Source organism: Elephas maximus, chromosome 8 (assembly GCF_024166365.1).
Source record: "Elephas maximus indicus isolate mEleMax1 chromosome 8, mEleMax1 primary haplotype, whole genome shotgun sequence".
In the NCBI taxonomy this organism is placed as follows: Eukaryota; Metazoa; Chordata; class Mammalia; order Proboscidea; family Elephantidae; genus Elephas; species Elephas maximus.
In genome coordinates, this window is record NC_064826.1 from 127,167,850 (window position 1) to 127,185,395 (window position 17,546).

The following is a 17,546-nucleotide window of genomic DNA, read 5'->3' on the forward strand; positions in this document are numbered from 1 at the left end:
ACGCCAGATGGATTTCCAAAGTGGTTGTACCATTTTACAATCCCACCAGCAGTGTATGAGAGTTCCAATCTCTCCGCAGCCTCTCCAACATTTATTATTTTGTGTTATTTGAATTAATGCCAGTCTGGTTGGTGTGAGATGGAATCTCATCGTAGTTTTAATTTGCATTTCTCTAATGGCTAATGATCGAGAGCATTTTCTCATGTATCTGTTGGCTGCCTGAATATCTTCCTTAGTGAAATGTGTGTTCATATCCTTTGCCCACTTCTTGATTGGGTTGTTTGTCTTTTTGTGGTTGAGTTTTGACAGAATCATGTAGATTTTAGAGATCAGGCGCTGGTCTGAGATGTCATAGCTGAATATTCTTTCCCAGTCTGTAGGTGGTCTTTTTACTCTTTTGGTGAAGTCTTTAGATGAGCATAGGTGTTTGATTTTCAGGAGCTCCCAGTTATCTGGTTTCTCTTCATCATTTTTGGTAATGTTTTGTATTCTGTTTATGCCCTGTATTAGGGCTCCTAGGGTTGTCCCTATTTTTTCTTCCATGATCTTTATCGTTTTAGTCTTTATGTTTGGGTCTTTGATCCACTTGGAGTTAGTTTTTGTGCATGGTGTGAGGTATGGGTCCTGTTTCATTCTTTTGCAGATGGATATCCAGGTATGCCAGCACCATTTGTTAAAAAGACTATTATTTCCCCAATTGACTGACACTGGTCCTTTGTCAAATATCAGCTGCTTATACGTGGATGGATTTATATCTGGATTCTCAATTCTGTTCCATTGGTCTATGTGCCTGTTGTTGTACCAGTACCAGGCTGTTTTGACTACTGTAGCTGTATAATAGGTTCTGAAATCAGGTAGGGTGAGGCCTCCCACTTTCTTCTTCTTTTTCAGTAATGTTTTGCTTATCCGGGGGTTCTTTCCTTTCCATATGAAATTAGTGATTTGTTTCTCTATCCCCTTAAAGTATGACATTGGTATTTGGATTGGATGTGCGTTATATGTATAGATGGCTTTTGGTAGAATAGACATTTTTACTATGTTAAGTCTTCCTATCCATGAGCAGGGTATGTTTTTCCACTTAAGTATGTCCTTTTGAATTTCTTGTAGCAGAGTTTTATAGTTTTCTTTGTATAGGTCTTTTACATCCTTGGTAAGATTTATTCCTAAGTATTTTATCTTCATGGGGGCTACTGTGAATGGTATTGATTTGGTTATTTCCTCTTCGGTGTTCTTTTTGTTGATGTAGAGGAATCCAAGTGATTTTTGGTATGTTTATTTTAGATCCTGAGACTCTGCCAAACTCTTCTATTAGTTTCAGTAGTTTTCTGGAGGATTCCTTAGGGTTTTCCATGTATACGATCATGTCATCTGCAAATAGTGATAGCTTTACTTCCTCCTTACCAATCTGGATACCCTTTATTTCTTTGTCTAGCCTAATTGCCCTGGCTACGACTTCAAGTACGATGTTGAATAAGAGCGGTGATAAAGGGCATCCTTGTCTGGTTCCCGTTCTCAAGGGAAATGCTTTCAGGTTCTCTCCATTTAGAGTGATATTGGCCGTTGGCTTTGCATAGATGCCCTTTATTAGGTTGCGGAATTTTCCCTCACTTCCTATTTTGGTAAGAGTTTTTATCATAAATGGGTGTTGAACTTTGTCAAATGCCTTTTCTGCATCTATTGATAAGATCATGTGGTTTTTATCTTTTGTTTTATTTATGTGATGGATTACATTAATGGTTTTTCTGATATTAAACCAGCCTTGCATACCTGGTATAAATCCCACTTGATCAGGGTGAATTATTTTTTTGATGTGTTGTTGGATTCTATTGGCTAGAATTTTTTTGACGATTTTTGCATCTATGTTCATGAGGGATATAGGTCTAAAATTTTCTTTTTTTGTAATGTCTTTACCTGGTTTTGGTATCAGGGAGATGGTGGCTTCATAGAATGAGTTGGGTAGTATTCCGTCTTTTACTATGCTTTGAAATACCTTCAGTAGTAGTGGTGTTAGGTCTTCTCTAAAGGTTTGGTAGAACTCTGCAGTGAAGCCGTCTGGGCCAGGACTTTTTTTTGTTGGAAGTTTTTTGATTACCGTTTCAATCTCTTTTTTTTTTTTTTTTAAATTTTTATTAAGCTTCAAGTGAACATTTACCATTCCAATCAGTCTGTCACATGTAGGTTTACATACATCTTACTCCCTTCTCCCACTTGCTCTCCCCCTATTGAGTCAGCCCTTACAGTCTCTCGTTTCGTGCCAATTTTGCCATCTTCCCTCTCTCTCTCTCTTCCCATCCCCCCTCCAGTCAAGAGTTGCCAACACACTCTCCCGTGTCCACCTGATTTAATTAGCTCACTCTTCATCAGCATCTCTCTCCCCCCCACTGACCAGTCCTTTTCATGCCTGATGATTTGTCTTCGGGGATGGTTCCTGTCCTGTGCCATCAGGAGTTCTGGGGAGCATTGTGTCTGGGATTCCTCTAGTCGCAATCATACCATTAGGTGTGGTCTTTTAATGAGAATTTGTATCCCATTGGTCTCCTGCTCCCTCAGGAGTTGTCTGTTGTGCTCCCTAACAGGACAGACATCGATTGTGGCTGGGCACCAACTAGTTCTTCTGGTCTCAGGATAATATAGGTCTCTGGTTCATGTGGCCCTTTCTGTCTCTTGGGTTCTTAGTTGTCTTGTGACCTTGGTGTTCTTCCTTTGCCTTTGCTCCAGGTGGGTTGAGACCAATTAATGTATTTTGGATGGCCGCTTGTTGGCATTTAGGTCCCCAGGCGCCACAATTCAAAGTGGGATGCAGAGTGTTTTCATAATAGAATTGTTTTGCCCGTTGACTTCGAAGTCCCCTCAAACCAAGTTCCCCAGACCCCAGCCCCTGCTCCGCTGACCTTTGAAGCTTTCATTTTATCCCGGAAACCTCTTTACTTTTAATCCAGTCCAATTAGGCTGACCTTCCTTGTTTTGAGTGTTGTCTTTCCCTTCACCCAAAGCAGTTCTTATCTACAGATTGATCAATAAAAACCCTCTCCCTCCCTCCCTCCCTCCCTCCCCCCTTTGTAACCACATGAGTATGTGTTATTCACCGTTTTTTTCTATTTCTCAAGATCTTATAATAGTGGTCTTATACTATATTTGTCCTTTTGCAACTGACTCATTTTGCTCAGCATAATGCCTTCCAGATTCCTCCATGTTATGAAATGTTTCAGAGATTCGTCACTGTTCTTCATCGCTGCGTAGTATTCCATTGTGTGAATATACCACAATTTATTTACCCATTCGTCCGTTGACGGACATCTTGGTTGCTTCCAGCTTTTTGCTATTGTAAACAGAGCTGCAATAAACATGGGTGTGCATATATCTGTTTGTGTGAAGGCTCTTGTATCTCTAGGGTATATTCCGAGGAGTGGGATTTCTGGGTTGTATGGTAGTTCTATTTCTAACTGTTTAAGATAACGCCAGATGGATTTCCAAAGTGGTTGTACCATTTTACAATCCCACCAGCAGTGTATGAGAGTTCCAATCTCTCCGCAGCCTCTCCAACATTTATTATTTTGTGTTATTTGAATTAATGCCAGTCTGGTTGGTGTGAGATGGAATCTCATCGTAGTTTTAATTTGCATTTCTCTAATGGCTAATGATCGAGAGCATTTTCTCATGTATCTGTTGGCTGCCTGAATATCTTCCTTAGTGAAATGTGTGTTCATATCCTTTGCCCACTTCTTGATTGGGTTGTTTGTCTTTTTGTGGTTGAGTTTTGACAGAATCATGTAGATTTTAGAGATCAGGCGCTGGTCTGAGATGTCATAGCTGAATATTCTTTCCCAGTCTGTAGGTGGTCTTTTTACTCTTTTGGTGAAGTCTTTAGATGAGCATAGGTGTTTGATTTTCAGGAGCTCCCAGTTATCTGGTTTCTCTTCATCATTTTTGGTAATGTTTTGTATTCTGTTTATGCCCTGTATTAGGGCTCCTAGGGTTGTCCCTATTTTTTCTTCCATGATCTTTATCGTTTTAGTCTTTATGTTTGGGTCTTTGATCCACTTGGAGTTAGTTTTTGTGCATGGTGTGAGGTATGGGTCCTGTTTCATTCTTTTGCAGATGGATATCCAGGTATGCCAGCACCATTTGTTAAAAAGACTATTATTTCCCCAATTGACTGACACTGGTCCTTTGTCAAATATCAGCTGCTTATACGTGGATGGATTTATATCTGGATTCTCAATTCTGTTCCATTGGTCTATGTGCCTGTTGTTGTACCAGTACCAGGCTGTTTTGACTACTGTAGCTGTATAATAGGTTCTGAAATCAGGTAGGGTGAGGCCTCCCACTTTCTTCTTCTTTTTCAGTAATGTTTTGCTTATCCGGGGGTTCTTTCCTTTCCATATGAAATTAGTGATTTGTTTCTCTATCCCCTTAAAGTATGACATTGGTATTTGGATTGGATGTGCGTTATATGTATAGATGGCTTTTGGTAGAATAGACATTTTTACTATGTTAAGTCTTCCTATCCATGAGCAGGGTATGTTTTTCCACTTAAGTATGTCCTTTTGAATTTCTTGTAGCAGAGTTTTATAGTTTTCTTTGTATAGGTCTTTTACATCCTTGGTAAGATTTATTCCTAAGTATTTTATCTTCATGGGGGCTACTGTGAATGGTATTGATTTGGTTATTTCCTCTTCGGTGTTCTTTTTGTTGATGTAGAGGAATCCAAGTGATTTTTGGTATGTTTATTTTAGATCCTGAGACTCTGCCAAACTCTTCTATTAGTTTCAGTAGTTTTCTGGAGGATTCCTTAGGGTTTTCCATGTATACGATCATGTCATCTGCAAATAGTGATAGCTTTACTTCCTCCTTACCAATCTGGATACCCTTTATTTCTTTGTCTAGCCTAATTGCCCTGGCTACGACTTCAAGTACGATGTTGAATAAGAGCGGTGATAAAGGGCATCCTTGTCTGGTTCCCGTTCTCAAGGGAAATGCTTTCAGGTTCTCTCCATTTAGAGTGATATTGGCCGTTGGCTTTGCATAGATGCCCTTTATTAGGTTGCGGAATTTTCCCTCACTTCCTATTTTGGTAAGAGTTTTTATCATAAATGGGTGTTGAACTTTGTCAAATGCCTTTTCTGCATCTATTGATAAGATCATGTGGTTTTTATCTTTTGTTTTATTTATGTGATGGATTACATTAATGGTTTTTCTGATATTAAACCAGCCTTGCATACCTGGTATAAATCCCACTTGATCAGGGTGAATTATTTTTTTGATGTGTTGTTGGATTCTATTGGCTAGAATTTTTTTGACGATTTTTGCATCTATGTTCATGAGGGATATAGGTCTAAAATTTTCTTTTTTTGTAATGTCTTTACCTGGTTTTGGTATCAGGGAGATGGTGGCTTCATAGAATGAGTTGGGTAGTATTCCGTCTTTTACTATGCTTTGAAATACCTTCAGTAGTAGTGGTGTTAGGTCTTCTCTAAAGGTTTGGTAGAACTCTGCAGTGAAGCCGTCTGGGCCAGGACTTTTTTTTGTTGGAAGTTTTTTGATTACCGTTTCAATCTCTTTTTTTTTTTTTTTTTAATTTTTATTAAGCTTCAAGTGAACATTTACCATTCCAATCAGTCTGTCACATGTAGGTTTACATACATCTTACTCCCTTCTCCCACTTGCTCTCCCCCTATTGAGTCAGCCCTTACAGTCTCTCGTTTCGTGCCAATTTTGCCATCTTCCCTCTCTCTCTCTCTTCCCATCCCCCCTCCAGTCAAGAGTTGCCAACACACTCTCCCGTGTCCACCTGATTTAATTAGCTCACTCTTCATCAGCATCTCTCTCCCCCCCACTGACCAGTCCTTTTCATGCCTGATGATTTGTCTTCGGGGATGGTTCCTGTCCTGTGCCATCAGGAGTTCTGGGGAGCATTGTGTCTGGGATTCCTCTAGTCGCAATCATACCATTAGGTGTGGTCTTTTAATGAGAATTTGTATCCCATTGGTCTCCTGCTCCCTCAGGAGTTGTCTGTTGTGCTCCCTAACAGGACAGACATCGATTGTGGCTGGGCACCAACTAGTTCTTCTGGTCTCAGGATAATATAGGTCTCTGGTTCATGTGGCCCTTTCTGTCTCTTGGGTTCTTAGTTGTCTTGTGACCTTGGTGTTCTTCCTTTGCCTTTGCTCCAGGTGGGTTGAGACCAATTAATGTATTTTGGATGGCCGCTTGTTGGCATTTAGGTCCCCAGGCGCCACAATTCAAAGTGGGATGCAGAGTGTTTTCATAATAGAATTGTTTTGCCCGTTGACTTCGAAGTCCCCTCAAACCAAGTTCCCCAGACCCCAGCCCCTGCTCCGCTGACCTTTGAAGCTTTCATTTTATCCCGGAAACCTCTTTACTTTTAATCCAGTCCAATTAGGCTGACCTTCCTTGTTTTGAGTGTTGTCTTTCCCTTCACCCAAAGCAGTTCTTATCTACAGATTGATCAATAAAAACCCTCTCCCTCCCTCCCTCCCTCCCTCCCCCCTTTGTAACCACATGAGTATGTGTTATTCACCGTTTTTTTCTATTTCTCAAGATCTTATAATAGTGGTCTTATACTATATTTGTCCTTTTGCAACTGACTCATTTTGCTCAGCATAATGCCTTCCAGATTCCTCCATGTTATGAAATGTTTCAGAGATTCGTCACTGTTCTTCATCGCTGCGTAGTATTCCATTGTGTGAATATACCACAATTTATTTACCCATTCGTCCGTTGACGGACATCTTGGTTGCTTCCAGCTTTTTGCTATTGTAAACAGAGCTGCAATAAACATGGGTGTGCATATATCTGTTTGTGTGAAGGCTCTTGTATCTCTAGGGTATATTCCGAGGAGTGGGATTTCTGGGTTGTATGGTAGTTCTATTTCTAACTGTTTAAGATAACGCCAGATGGATTTCCAAAGTGGTTGTACCATTTTACAATCCCACCAGCAGTGTATGAGAGTTCCAATCTCTCCGCAGCCTCTCCAACATTTATTATTTTGTGTTATTTGAATTAATGCCAGTCTGGTTGGTGTGAGATGGAATCTCATCGTAGTTTTAATTTGCATTTCTCTAATGGCTAATGATCGAGAGCATTTTCTCATGTATCTGTTGGCTGCCTGAATATCTTCCTTAGTGAAATGTGTGTTCATATCCTTTGCCCACTTCTTGATTGGGTTGTTTGTCTTTTTGTGGTTGAGTTTTGACAGAATCATGTAGATTTTAGAGATCAGGCGCTGGTCTGAGATGTCATAGCTGAATATTCTTTCCCAGTCTGTAGGTGGTCTTTTTACTCTTTTGGTGAAGTCTTTAGATGAGCATAGGTGTTTGATTTTCAGGAGCTCCCAGTTATCTGGTTTCTCTTCATCATTTTTGGTAATGTTTTGTATTCTGTTTATGCCCTGTATTAGGGCTCCTAGGGTTGTCCCTATTTTTTCTTCCATGATCTTTATCGTTTTAGTCTTTATGTTTGGGTCTTTGATCCACTTGGAGTTAGTTTTTGTGCATGGTGTGAGGTATGGGTCCTGTTTCATTCTTTTGCAGATGGATATCCAGGTATGCCAGCACCATTTGTTAAAAAGACTATTATTTCCCCAATTGACTGACACTGGTCCTTTGTCAAATATCAGCTGCTTATACGTGGATGGATTTATATCTGGATTCTCAATTCTGTTCCATTGGTCTATGTGCCTGTTGTTGTACCAGTACCAGGCTGTTTTGACTACTGTAGCTGTATAATAGGTTCTGAAATCAGGTAGGGTGAGGCCTCCCACTTTCTTCTTCTTTTTCAGTAATGTTTTGCTTATCCGGGGGTTCTTTCCTTTCCATATGAAATTAGTGATTTGTTTCTCTATCCCCTTAAAGTATGACATTGGTATTTGGATTGGATGTGCGTTATATGTATAGATGGCTTTTGGTAGAATAGACATTTTTACTATGTTAAGTCTTCCTATCCATGAGCAGGGTATGTTTTTCCACTTAAGTATGTCCTTTTGAATTTCTTGTAGCAGAGTTTTATAGTTTTCTTTGTATAGGTCTTTTACATCCTTGGTAAGATTTATTCCTAAGTATTTTATCTTCATGGGGGCTACTGTGAATGGTATTGATTTGGTTATTTCCTCTTCGGTGTTCTTTTTGTTGATGTAGAGGAATCCAAGTGATTTTTGGTATGTTTATTTTAGATCCTGAGACTCTGCCAAACTCTTCTATTAGTTTCAGTAGTTTTCTGGAGGATTCCTTAGGGTTTTCCATGTATACGATCATGTCATCTGCAAATAGTGATAGCTTTACTTCCTCCTTACCAATCTGGATACCCTTTATTTCTTTGTCTAGCCTAATTGCCCTGGCTACGACTTCAAGTACGATGTTGAATAAGAGCGGTGATAAAGGGCATCCTTGTCTGGTTCCCGTTCTCAAGGGAAATGCTTTCAGGTTCTCTCCATTTAGAGTGATATTGGCCGTTGGCTTTGCATAGATGCCCTTTATTAGGTTGCGGAATTTTCCCTCACTTCCTATTTTGGTAAGAGTTTTTATCATAAATGGGTGTTGAACTTTGTCAAATGCCTTTTCTGCATCTATTGATAAGATCATGTGGTTTTTATCTTTTGTTTTATTTATGTGATGGATTACATTAATGGTTTTTCTGATATTAAACCAGCCTTGCATACCTGGTATAAATCCCACTTGATCAGGGTGAATTATTTTTTTGATGTGTTGTTGGATTCTATTGGCTAGAATTTTTTTGACGATTTTTGCATCTATGTTCATGAGGGATATAGGTCTAAAATTTTCTTTTTTTGTAATGTCTTTACCTGGTTTTGGTATCAGGGAGATGGTGGCTTCATAGAATGAGTTGGGTAGTATTCCGTCTTTTACTATGCTTTGAAATACCTTCAGTAGTAGTGGTGTTAGGTCTTCTCTAAAGGTTTGGTAGAACTCTGCAGTGAAGCCGTCTGGGCCAGGACTTTTTTTTGTTGGAAGTTTTTTGATTACCGTTTCAATCTCTTTTTTTTTTTTTTTTTAATTTTTATTAAGCTTCAAGTGAACATTTACCATTCCAATCAGTCTGTCACATGTAGGTTTACATACATCTTACTCCCTTCTCCCACTTGCTCTCCCCCTATTGAGTCAGCCCTTACAGTCTCTCGTTTCGTGCCAATTTTGCCATCTTCCCTCTCTCTCTCTCTTCCCATCCCCCCTCCAGTCAAGAGTTGCCAACACACTCTCCCGTGTCCACCTGATTTAATTAGCTCACTCTTCATCAGCACCTCTCTCCCCCCCACTGACCAGTCCTTTTCATGCCTGATGATTTGTCTTCGGGGATGGTTCCTGTCCTGTGCCATCAGGAGTTCTGGGGAGCATTGTGTCTGGGATTCCTCTAGTCGCAATCATACCATTAGGTGTGGTCTTTTAATGAGAATTTGTATCCCATTGGTCTCCTGCTCCCTCAGGAGTTGTCTGTTGTGCTCCCTAACAGGACAGACATCGATTGTGGCTGGGCACCAACTAGTTCTTCTGGTCTCAGGATAATATAGGTCTCTGGTTCATGTGGCCCTTTCTGTCTCTTGGGTTCTTAGTTGTCTTGTGACCTTGGTGTTCTTCCTTTGCCTTTGCTCCAGGTGGGTTGAGACCAATTAATGTATTTTGGATGGCCGCTTGTTGGCATTTAGGTCCCCAGGCGCCACAATTCAAAGTGGGATGCAGAGTGTTTTCATAATAGAATTGTTTTGCCCGTTGACTTCGAAGTCCCCTCAAACCAAGTTCCCCAGACCCCAGCCCCTGCTCCGCTGACCTTTGAAGCTTTCATTTTATCCCGGAAACCTCTTTACTTTTAATCCAGTCCAATTAGGCTGACCTTCCTTGTTTTGAGTGTTGTCTTTCCCTTCACCCAAAGCAGTTCTTATCTACAGATTGATCAATAAAAACCCTCTCCCTCCCTCCCTCCCTCCCTCCCCCCTTTGTAACCACATGAGTATGTGTTATTCACCGTTTTTTTCTATTTCTCAAGATCTTATAATAGTGGTCTTATACTATATTTGTCCTTTTGCAACTGACTCATTTTGCTCAGCATAATGCCTTCCAGATTCCTCCATGTTATGAAATGTTTCAGAGATTCGTCACTGTTCTTCATCGCTGCGTAGTATTCCATTGTGTGAATATACCACAATTTATTTACCCATTCGTCCGTTGACGGACATCTTGGTTGCTTCCAGCTTTTTGCTATTGTAAACAGAGCTGCAATAAACATGGGTGTGCATATATCTGTTTGTGTGAAGGCTCTTGTATCTCTAGGGTATATTCCGAGGAGTGGGATTTCTGGGTTGTATGGTAGTTCTATTTCTAACTGTTTAAGATAACGCCAGATGGATTTCCAAAGTGGTTGTACCATTTTACAATCCCACCAGCAGTGTATGAGAGTTCCAATCTCTCCGCAGCCTCTCCAACATTTATTATTTTGTGTTATTTGAATTAATGCCAGTCTGGTTGGTGTGAGATGGAACCTCATCGTAGTTTTAATTTGCATTTCTCTAATGGCTAATGATCGAGAGCATTTTCTCATGTATCTGTTGGCTGCCTGAATATCTTCCTTAGTGAAATGTGTGTTCATATCCTTTGCCCACTTCTTGATTGGGTTGTTTGTCTTTTTGTGGTTGAGTTTTGACAGAATCATGTAGATTTTAGAGATCAGGCGCTGGTCTGAGATGTCATAGCTGAATATTCTTTCCCAGTCTGTAGGTGGTCTTTTTACTCTTTTGGTGAAGTCTTTAGATGAGCATAGGTGTTTGATTTTCAGGAGCTCCCAGTTATCTGGTTTCTCTTCATCATTTTTGGTAATGTTTTGTATTCTGTTTATGCCCTGTATTAGGGCTCCTAGGGTTGTCCCTATTTTTTCTTCCATGATCTTTATCGTTTTAGTCTTTATGTTTGGGTCTTTGATCCACTTGGAGTTAGTTTTTGTGCATGGTGTGAGGTATGGGTCCTGTTTCATTCTTTTGCAGATGGATATCCAGGTATGCCAGCACCATTTGTTAAAAAGACTATTATTTCCCCAATTGACTGACACTGGTCCTTTGTCAAATATCAGCTGCTTATACGTGGATGGATTTATATCTGGATTCTCAATTCTGTTCCATTGGTCTATGTGCCTGTTGTTGTACCAGTACCAGGCTGTTTTGACTACTGTAGCTGTATAATAGGTTCTGAAATCAGGTAGGGTGAGGCCTCCCACTTTCTTCTTCTTTTTCAGTAATGTTTTGCTTATCCGGGGGTTCTTTCCTTTCCATATGAAATTAGTGATTTGTTTCTCTATCCCCTTAAAGTATGACATTGGTATTTGGATTGGATGTGCGTTATATGTATAGATGGCTTTTGGTAGAATAGACATTTTTACTATGTTAAGTCTTCCTATCCATGAGCAGGGTATGTTTTTCCACTTAAGCATGTCCTTTTGAATTTCTTGTAGCAGAGTTTTATAGTTTTCTTTGTATAGGTCTTTTACATCCTTGGTAAGATTTATTCCTAAGTATTTTATCTTCATGGGGGCTACTGTGAATGGTATTGATTTGGTTATTTCCTCTTCGGTGTTCTTTTTGTTGATGTAGAGGAATCCAAGTGATTTTTGGTATGTTTATTTTATATCCTGAGACTCTGCCAAACTCTTCTATTAGTTTCAGTAGTTTTCTGGAGGATTCCTTAGGGTTTTCCATGTATACGATCATGTCATCTGCAAATAGTGATAGCTTTACTTCCTCCTTACCAATCTGGATACCCTTTATTTCTTTGTCTAGCCTAATTGCCCTGGCTACGACTTCAAGTACGATGTTGAATAAGAGCGGTGATAAAGGGCATCCTTGTCTGGTTCCCGTTCTCAAGGGAAATGCTTTCAGGTTCTCTCCATTTAGAGTGATATTGGCCGTTGGCTTTGCATAGATGCCCTTTATTAGGTTGCGGAATTTTCCCTCACTTCCTATTTTGGTAAGAGTTTTTATCATAAATGGGTGTTGAACTTTGTCAAATGCCTTTTCTGCATCTATTGATAAGATCATGTGGTTTTTATCTTTTGTTTTATTTATGTGATGGATTACATTAATGGTTTTTCTGATATTAAACCAGCCTTGCATACCTGGTATAAATCCCACTTGATCAGGGTGAATTATTTTTTTGATGTGTTGTTGGATTCTATTGGCTAGAATTTTTTTGACGATTTTTGCATCTATGTTCATGAGGGATATAGGTCTAAAATTTTCTTTTTTTGTAATGTCTTTACCTGGTTTTGGTATCAGGGAGATGGTGGCTTCATAGAATGAGTTGGGTAGTATTCCGTCTTTTACTATGCTTTGAAATACCTTCAGTAGTAGTGGTGTTAGGTCTTCTCTAAAGGTTTGGTAGAACTCTGCAGTGAAGCCGTCTGGGCCAGGACTTTTTTTTGTTGGAAGTTTTTTGATTACCGTTTCAATCTCTTTTTTTTTTTTTTTTAAATTTTTATTAAGCTTCAAGTGAACATTTACCATTCCAATCAGTCTGTCACATGTAGGTTTACATACATCTTACTCCCTTCTCCCACTTGCTCTCCCCCTATTGAGTCAGCCCTTACAGTCTCTCGTTTCGTGCCAATTTTGCCATCTTCCCTCTCTCTCTCTCTTCCCATCCCCCCTCCAGTCAAGAGTTGCCAACACACTCTCCCGTGTCCACCTGATTTAATTAGCTCACTCTTCATCAGCACCTCTCTCCCCCCCACTGACCAGTCCTTTTCATGCCTGATGATTTGTCTTCGGGGATGGTTCCTGTCCTGTGCCATCAGGAGTTCTGGGGAGCATTGTGTCTGGGATTCCTCTAGTCGCAATCATACCATTAGGTGTGGTCTTTTAATGAGAATTTGTATCCCATTGGTCTCCTGCTCCCTCAGGAGTTGTCTGTTGTGCTCCCTAACAGGACAGACATCGATTGTGGCTGGGCACCAACTAGTTCTTCTGGTCTCAGGATAATATAGGTCTCTGGTTCATGTGGCCCTTTCTGTCTCTTGGGTTCTTAGTTGTCTTGTGACCTTGGTGTTCTTCCTTTGCCTTTGCTCCAGGTGGGTTGAGACCAATTAATGTATTTTGGATGGCCGCTTGTTGGCATTTAGGTCCCCAGGCGCCACAATTCAAAGTGGGATGCAGAGTGTTTTCATAATAGAATTGTTTTGCCCGTTGACTTCGAAGTCCCCTCAAACCAAGTTCCCCAGACCCCAGCCCCTGCTCCGCTGACCTTTGAAGCTTTCATTTTATCCCGGAAACCTCTTTACTTTTAATCCAGTCCAATTAGGCTGACCTTCCTTGTTTTGAGTGTTGTCTTTCCCTTCACCCAAAGCAGTTCTTATCTACAGATTGATCAATAAAAACCCTCTCCCTCCCTCCCTCCCTCCCTCCCCCCTTTGTAACCACATGAGTATGTGTTATTCACCGTTTTTTTCTATTTCTCAAGATCTTATAATAGTGGTCTTATACTATATTTGTCCTTTTGCAACTGACTCATTTTGCTCAGCATAATGCCTTCCAGATTCCTCCATGTTATGAAATGTTTCAGAGATTCGTCACTGTTCTTCATCGCTGCGTAGTATTCCATTGTGTGAATATACCACAATTTATTTACCCATTCGTCCGTTGACGGACATCTTGGTTGCTTCCAGCTTTTTGCTATTGTAAACAGAGCTGCAATAAACATGGGTGTGCATATATCTGTTTGTGTGAAGGCTCTTGTATCTCTAGGGTATATTCCGAGGAGTGGGATTTCTGGGTTGTATGGTAGTTCTATTTCTAACTGTTTAAGATAACGCCAGATGGATTTCCAAAGTGGTTGTACCATTTTACAATCCCACCAGCAGTGTATGAGAGTTCCAATCTCTCCGCAGCCTCTCCAACATTTATTATTTTGTGTTATTTGAATTAATGCCAGTCTGGTTGGTGTGAGATGGAACCTCATCGTAGTTTTAATTTGCATTTCTCTAATGGCTAATGATCGAGAGCATTTTCTCATGTATCTGTTGGCTGCCTGAATATCTTCCTTAGTGAAATGTGTGTTCATATCCTTTGCCCACTTCTTGATTGGGTTGTTTGTCTTTTTGTGGTTGAGTTTTGACAGAATCATGTAGATTTTAGAGATCAGGCGCTGGTCTGAGATGTCATAGCTGAATATTCTTTCCCAGTCTGTAGGTGGTCTTTTTACTCTTTTGGTGAAGTCTTTAGATGAGCATAGGTGTTTGATTTTCAGGAGCTCCCAGTTATCTGGTTTCTCTTCATCATTTTTGGTAATGTTTTGTATTCTGTTTATGCCCTGTATTAGGGCTCCTAGGGTTGTCCCTATTTTTTCTTCCATGATCTTTATCGTTTTAGTCTTTATGTTTGGGTCTTTGATCCACTTGGAGTTAGTTTTTGTGCATGGTGTGAGGTATGGGTCCTGTTTCATTCTTTTGCAGATGGATATCCAGGTATGCCAGCACCATTTGTTAAAAAGACTATTATTTCCCCAATTGACTGACACTGGTCCTTTGTCAAATATCAGCTGCTTATACGTGGATGGATTTATATCTGGATTCTCAATTCTGTTCCATTGGTCTATGTGCCTGTTGTTGTACCAGTACCAGGCTGTTTTGACTACTGTAGCTGTATAATAGGTTCTGAAATCAGGTAGGGTGAGGCCTCCCACTTTCTTCTTCTTTTTCAGTAATGTTTTGCTTATCCGGGGGTTCTTTCCTTTCCATATGAAATTAGTGATTTGTTTCTCTATCCCCTTAAAGTATGACATTGGTATTTGGATTGGATGTGCGTTATATGTATAGATGGCTTTTGGTAGAATAGACATTTTTACTATGTTAAGTCTTCCTATCCATGAGCAGGGTATGTTTTTCCACTTAAGCATGTCCTTTTGAATTTCTTGTAGCAGAGTTTTATAGTTTTCTTTGTATAGGTCTTTTACATCCTTGGTAAGATTTATTCCTAAGTATTTTATCTTCATGGGGGCTACTGTGAATGGTATTGATTTGGTTATTTCCTCTTCGGTGTTCTTTTTGTTGATGTAGAGGAATCCAAGTGATTTTTGGTATGTTTATTTTATATCCTGAGACTCTGCCAAACTCTTCTATTAGTTTCAGTAGTTTTCTGGAGGATTCCTTAGGGTTTTCCATGTATACGATCATGTCATCTGCAAATAGTGATAGCTTTACTTCCTCCTTACCAATCTGGATACCCTTTATTTCTTTGTCTAGCCTAATTGCCCTGGCTACGACTTCAAGTACGATGTTGAATAAGAGCGGTGATAAAGGGCATCCTTGTCTGGTTCCCGTTCTCAAGGGAAATGCTTTCAGGTTCTCTCCATTTAGAGTGATATTGGCCGTTGGCTTTGCATAGATGCCCTTTATTAGGTTGCGGAATTTTCCCTCACTTCCTATTTTGGTAAGAGTTTTTATCATAAATGGGTGTTGAACTTTGTCAAATGCCTTTTCTGCATCTATTGATAAGATCATGTGGTTTTTATCTTTTGTTTTATTTATGTGATGGATTACATTAATGGTTTTTCTGATATTAAACCAGCCTTGCATACCTGGTATAAATCCCACTTGATCAGGGTGAATTATTTTTTTGATGTGTTGTTGGATTCTATTGGCTAGAATTTTTTTGACGATTTTTGCATCTATGTTCATGAGGGATATAGGTCTAAAATTTTCTTTTTTTGTAATGTCTTTACCTGGTTTTGGTATCAGGGAGATGGTGGCTTCATAGAATGAGTTGGGTAGTATTCCGTCTTTTACTATGCTTTGAAATACCTTCAGTAGTAGTGGTGTTAGGTCTTCTCTAAAGGTTTGGTAGAACTCTGCAGTGAAGCCGTCTGGGCCAGGACTTTTTTTTGTTGGAAGTTTTTTGATTACCGTTTCAATCTCTTTTTTTTTTTTTTAAATTTTTATTAAGCTTCAAGTGAACATTTACCATTCCAATCAGTCTGTCACATGTAGGTTTACATACATCTTACTCCCTTCTCCCACTTGCTCTCCCCCTATTGAGTCAGCCCTTACAGTCTCTCGTTTCGTGCCAATTTTGCCATCTTCCCTCTCTCTCTCTCTTCCCATCCCCCCTCCAGTCAAGAGTTGCCAACACACTCTCCCGTGTCCACCTGATTTAATTAGCTCACTCTTCATCAGCATCTCTCTCCCCCCCACTGACCAGTCCTTTTCATGCCTGATGATTTGTCTTCGGGGATGGTTCCTGTCCTGTGCCATCAGGAGTTCTGGGGAGCATTGTGTCTGGGATTCCTCTAGTCGCAATCATACCATTAGGTGTGGTCTTTTAATGAGAATTTGTATCCCATTGGTCTCCTGCTCCCTCAGGAGTTGTCTGTTGTGCTCCCTAACAGGACAGACATCGATTGTGGCTGGGCACCAACTAGTTCTTCTGGTCTCAGGATAATATAGGTCTCTGGTTCATGTGGCCCTTTCTGTCTCTTGGGTTCTTAGTTGTCTTGTGACCTTGGTGTTCTTCCTTTGCCTTTGCTCCAGGTGGGTTGAGACCAATTAATGTATTTTGGATGGCCGCTTGTTGGCATTTAGGTCCCCAGGCGCCACAATTCAAAGTGGGATGCAGAGTGTTTTCATAATAGAATTGTTTTGCCCGTTGACTTCGAAGTCCCCTCAAACCAAGTTCCCCAGACCCCAGCCCCTGCTCCGCTGACCTTTGAAGCTTTCATTTTATCCCGGAAACCTCTTTACTTTTAATCCAGTCCAATTAGGCTGACCTTCCTTGTTTTGAGTGTTGTCTTTCCCTTCACCCAAAGCAGTTCTTATCTACAGATTGATCAATAAAAACCCTCTCCCTCCCTCCCTCCCTCCCTCCCCCCTTTGTAACCACATGAGTATGTGTTATTCACCGTTTTTTTCTATTTCTCAAGATCTTATAATAGTGGTCTTATACTATATTTGTCCTTTTGCAACTGACTCATTTTGCTCAGCATAATGCCTTCCAGATTCCTCCATGTTATGAAATGTTTCAGAGATTCGTCACTGTTCTTCATCGCTGCGTAGTATTCCATTGTGTGAATATACCACAATTTATTTACCCATTCGTCCGTTGACGGACATCTTGGTTGCTTCCAGCTTTTTGCTATTGTAAACAGAGCTGCAATAAACATGGGTGTGCATATATCTGTTTGTGTGAAGGCTCTTGTATCTCTAGGGTATATTCCGAGGAGTGGGATTTCTGGGTTGTATGGTAGTTCTATTTCTAACTGTTTAAGATAACGCCAGATGGATTTCCAAAGTGGTTGTACCATTTTACAATCCCACCAGCAGTGTATGAGAGTTCCAATCTCTCCGCAGCCTCTCCAACATTTATTATTTTGTGTTATTTGAATTAATGCCAGTCTGGTTGGTGTGAGATGGAATCTCATCGTAGTTTTAATTTGCATTTCTCTAATGGCTAATGATCGAGAGCATTTTCTCATGTATCTGTTGGCTGCCTGAATATCTTCCTTAGTGAAATGTGTGTTCATATCCTTTGCCCACTTCTTGAT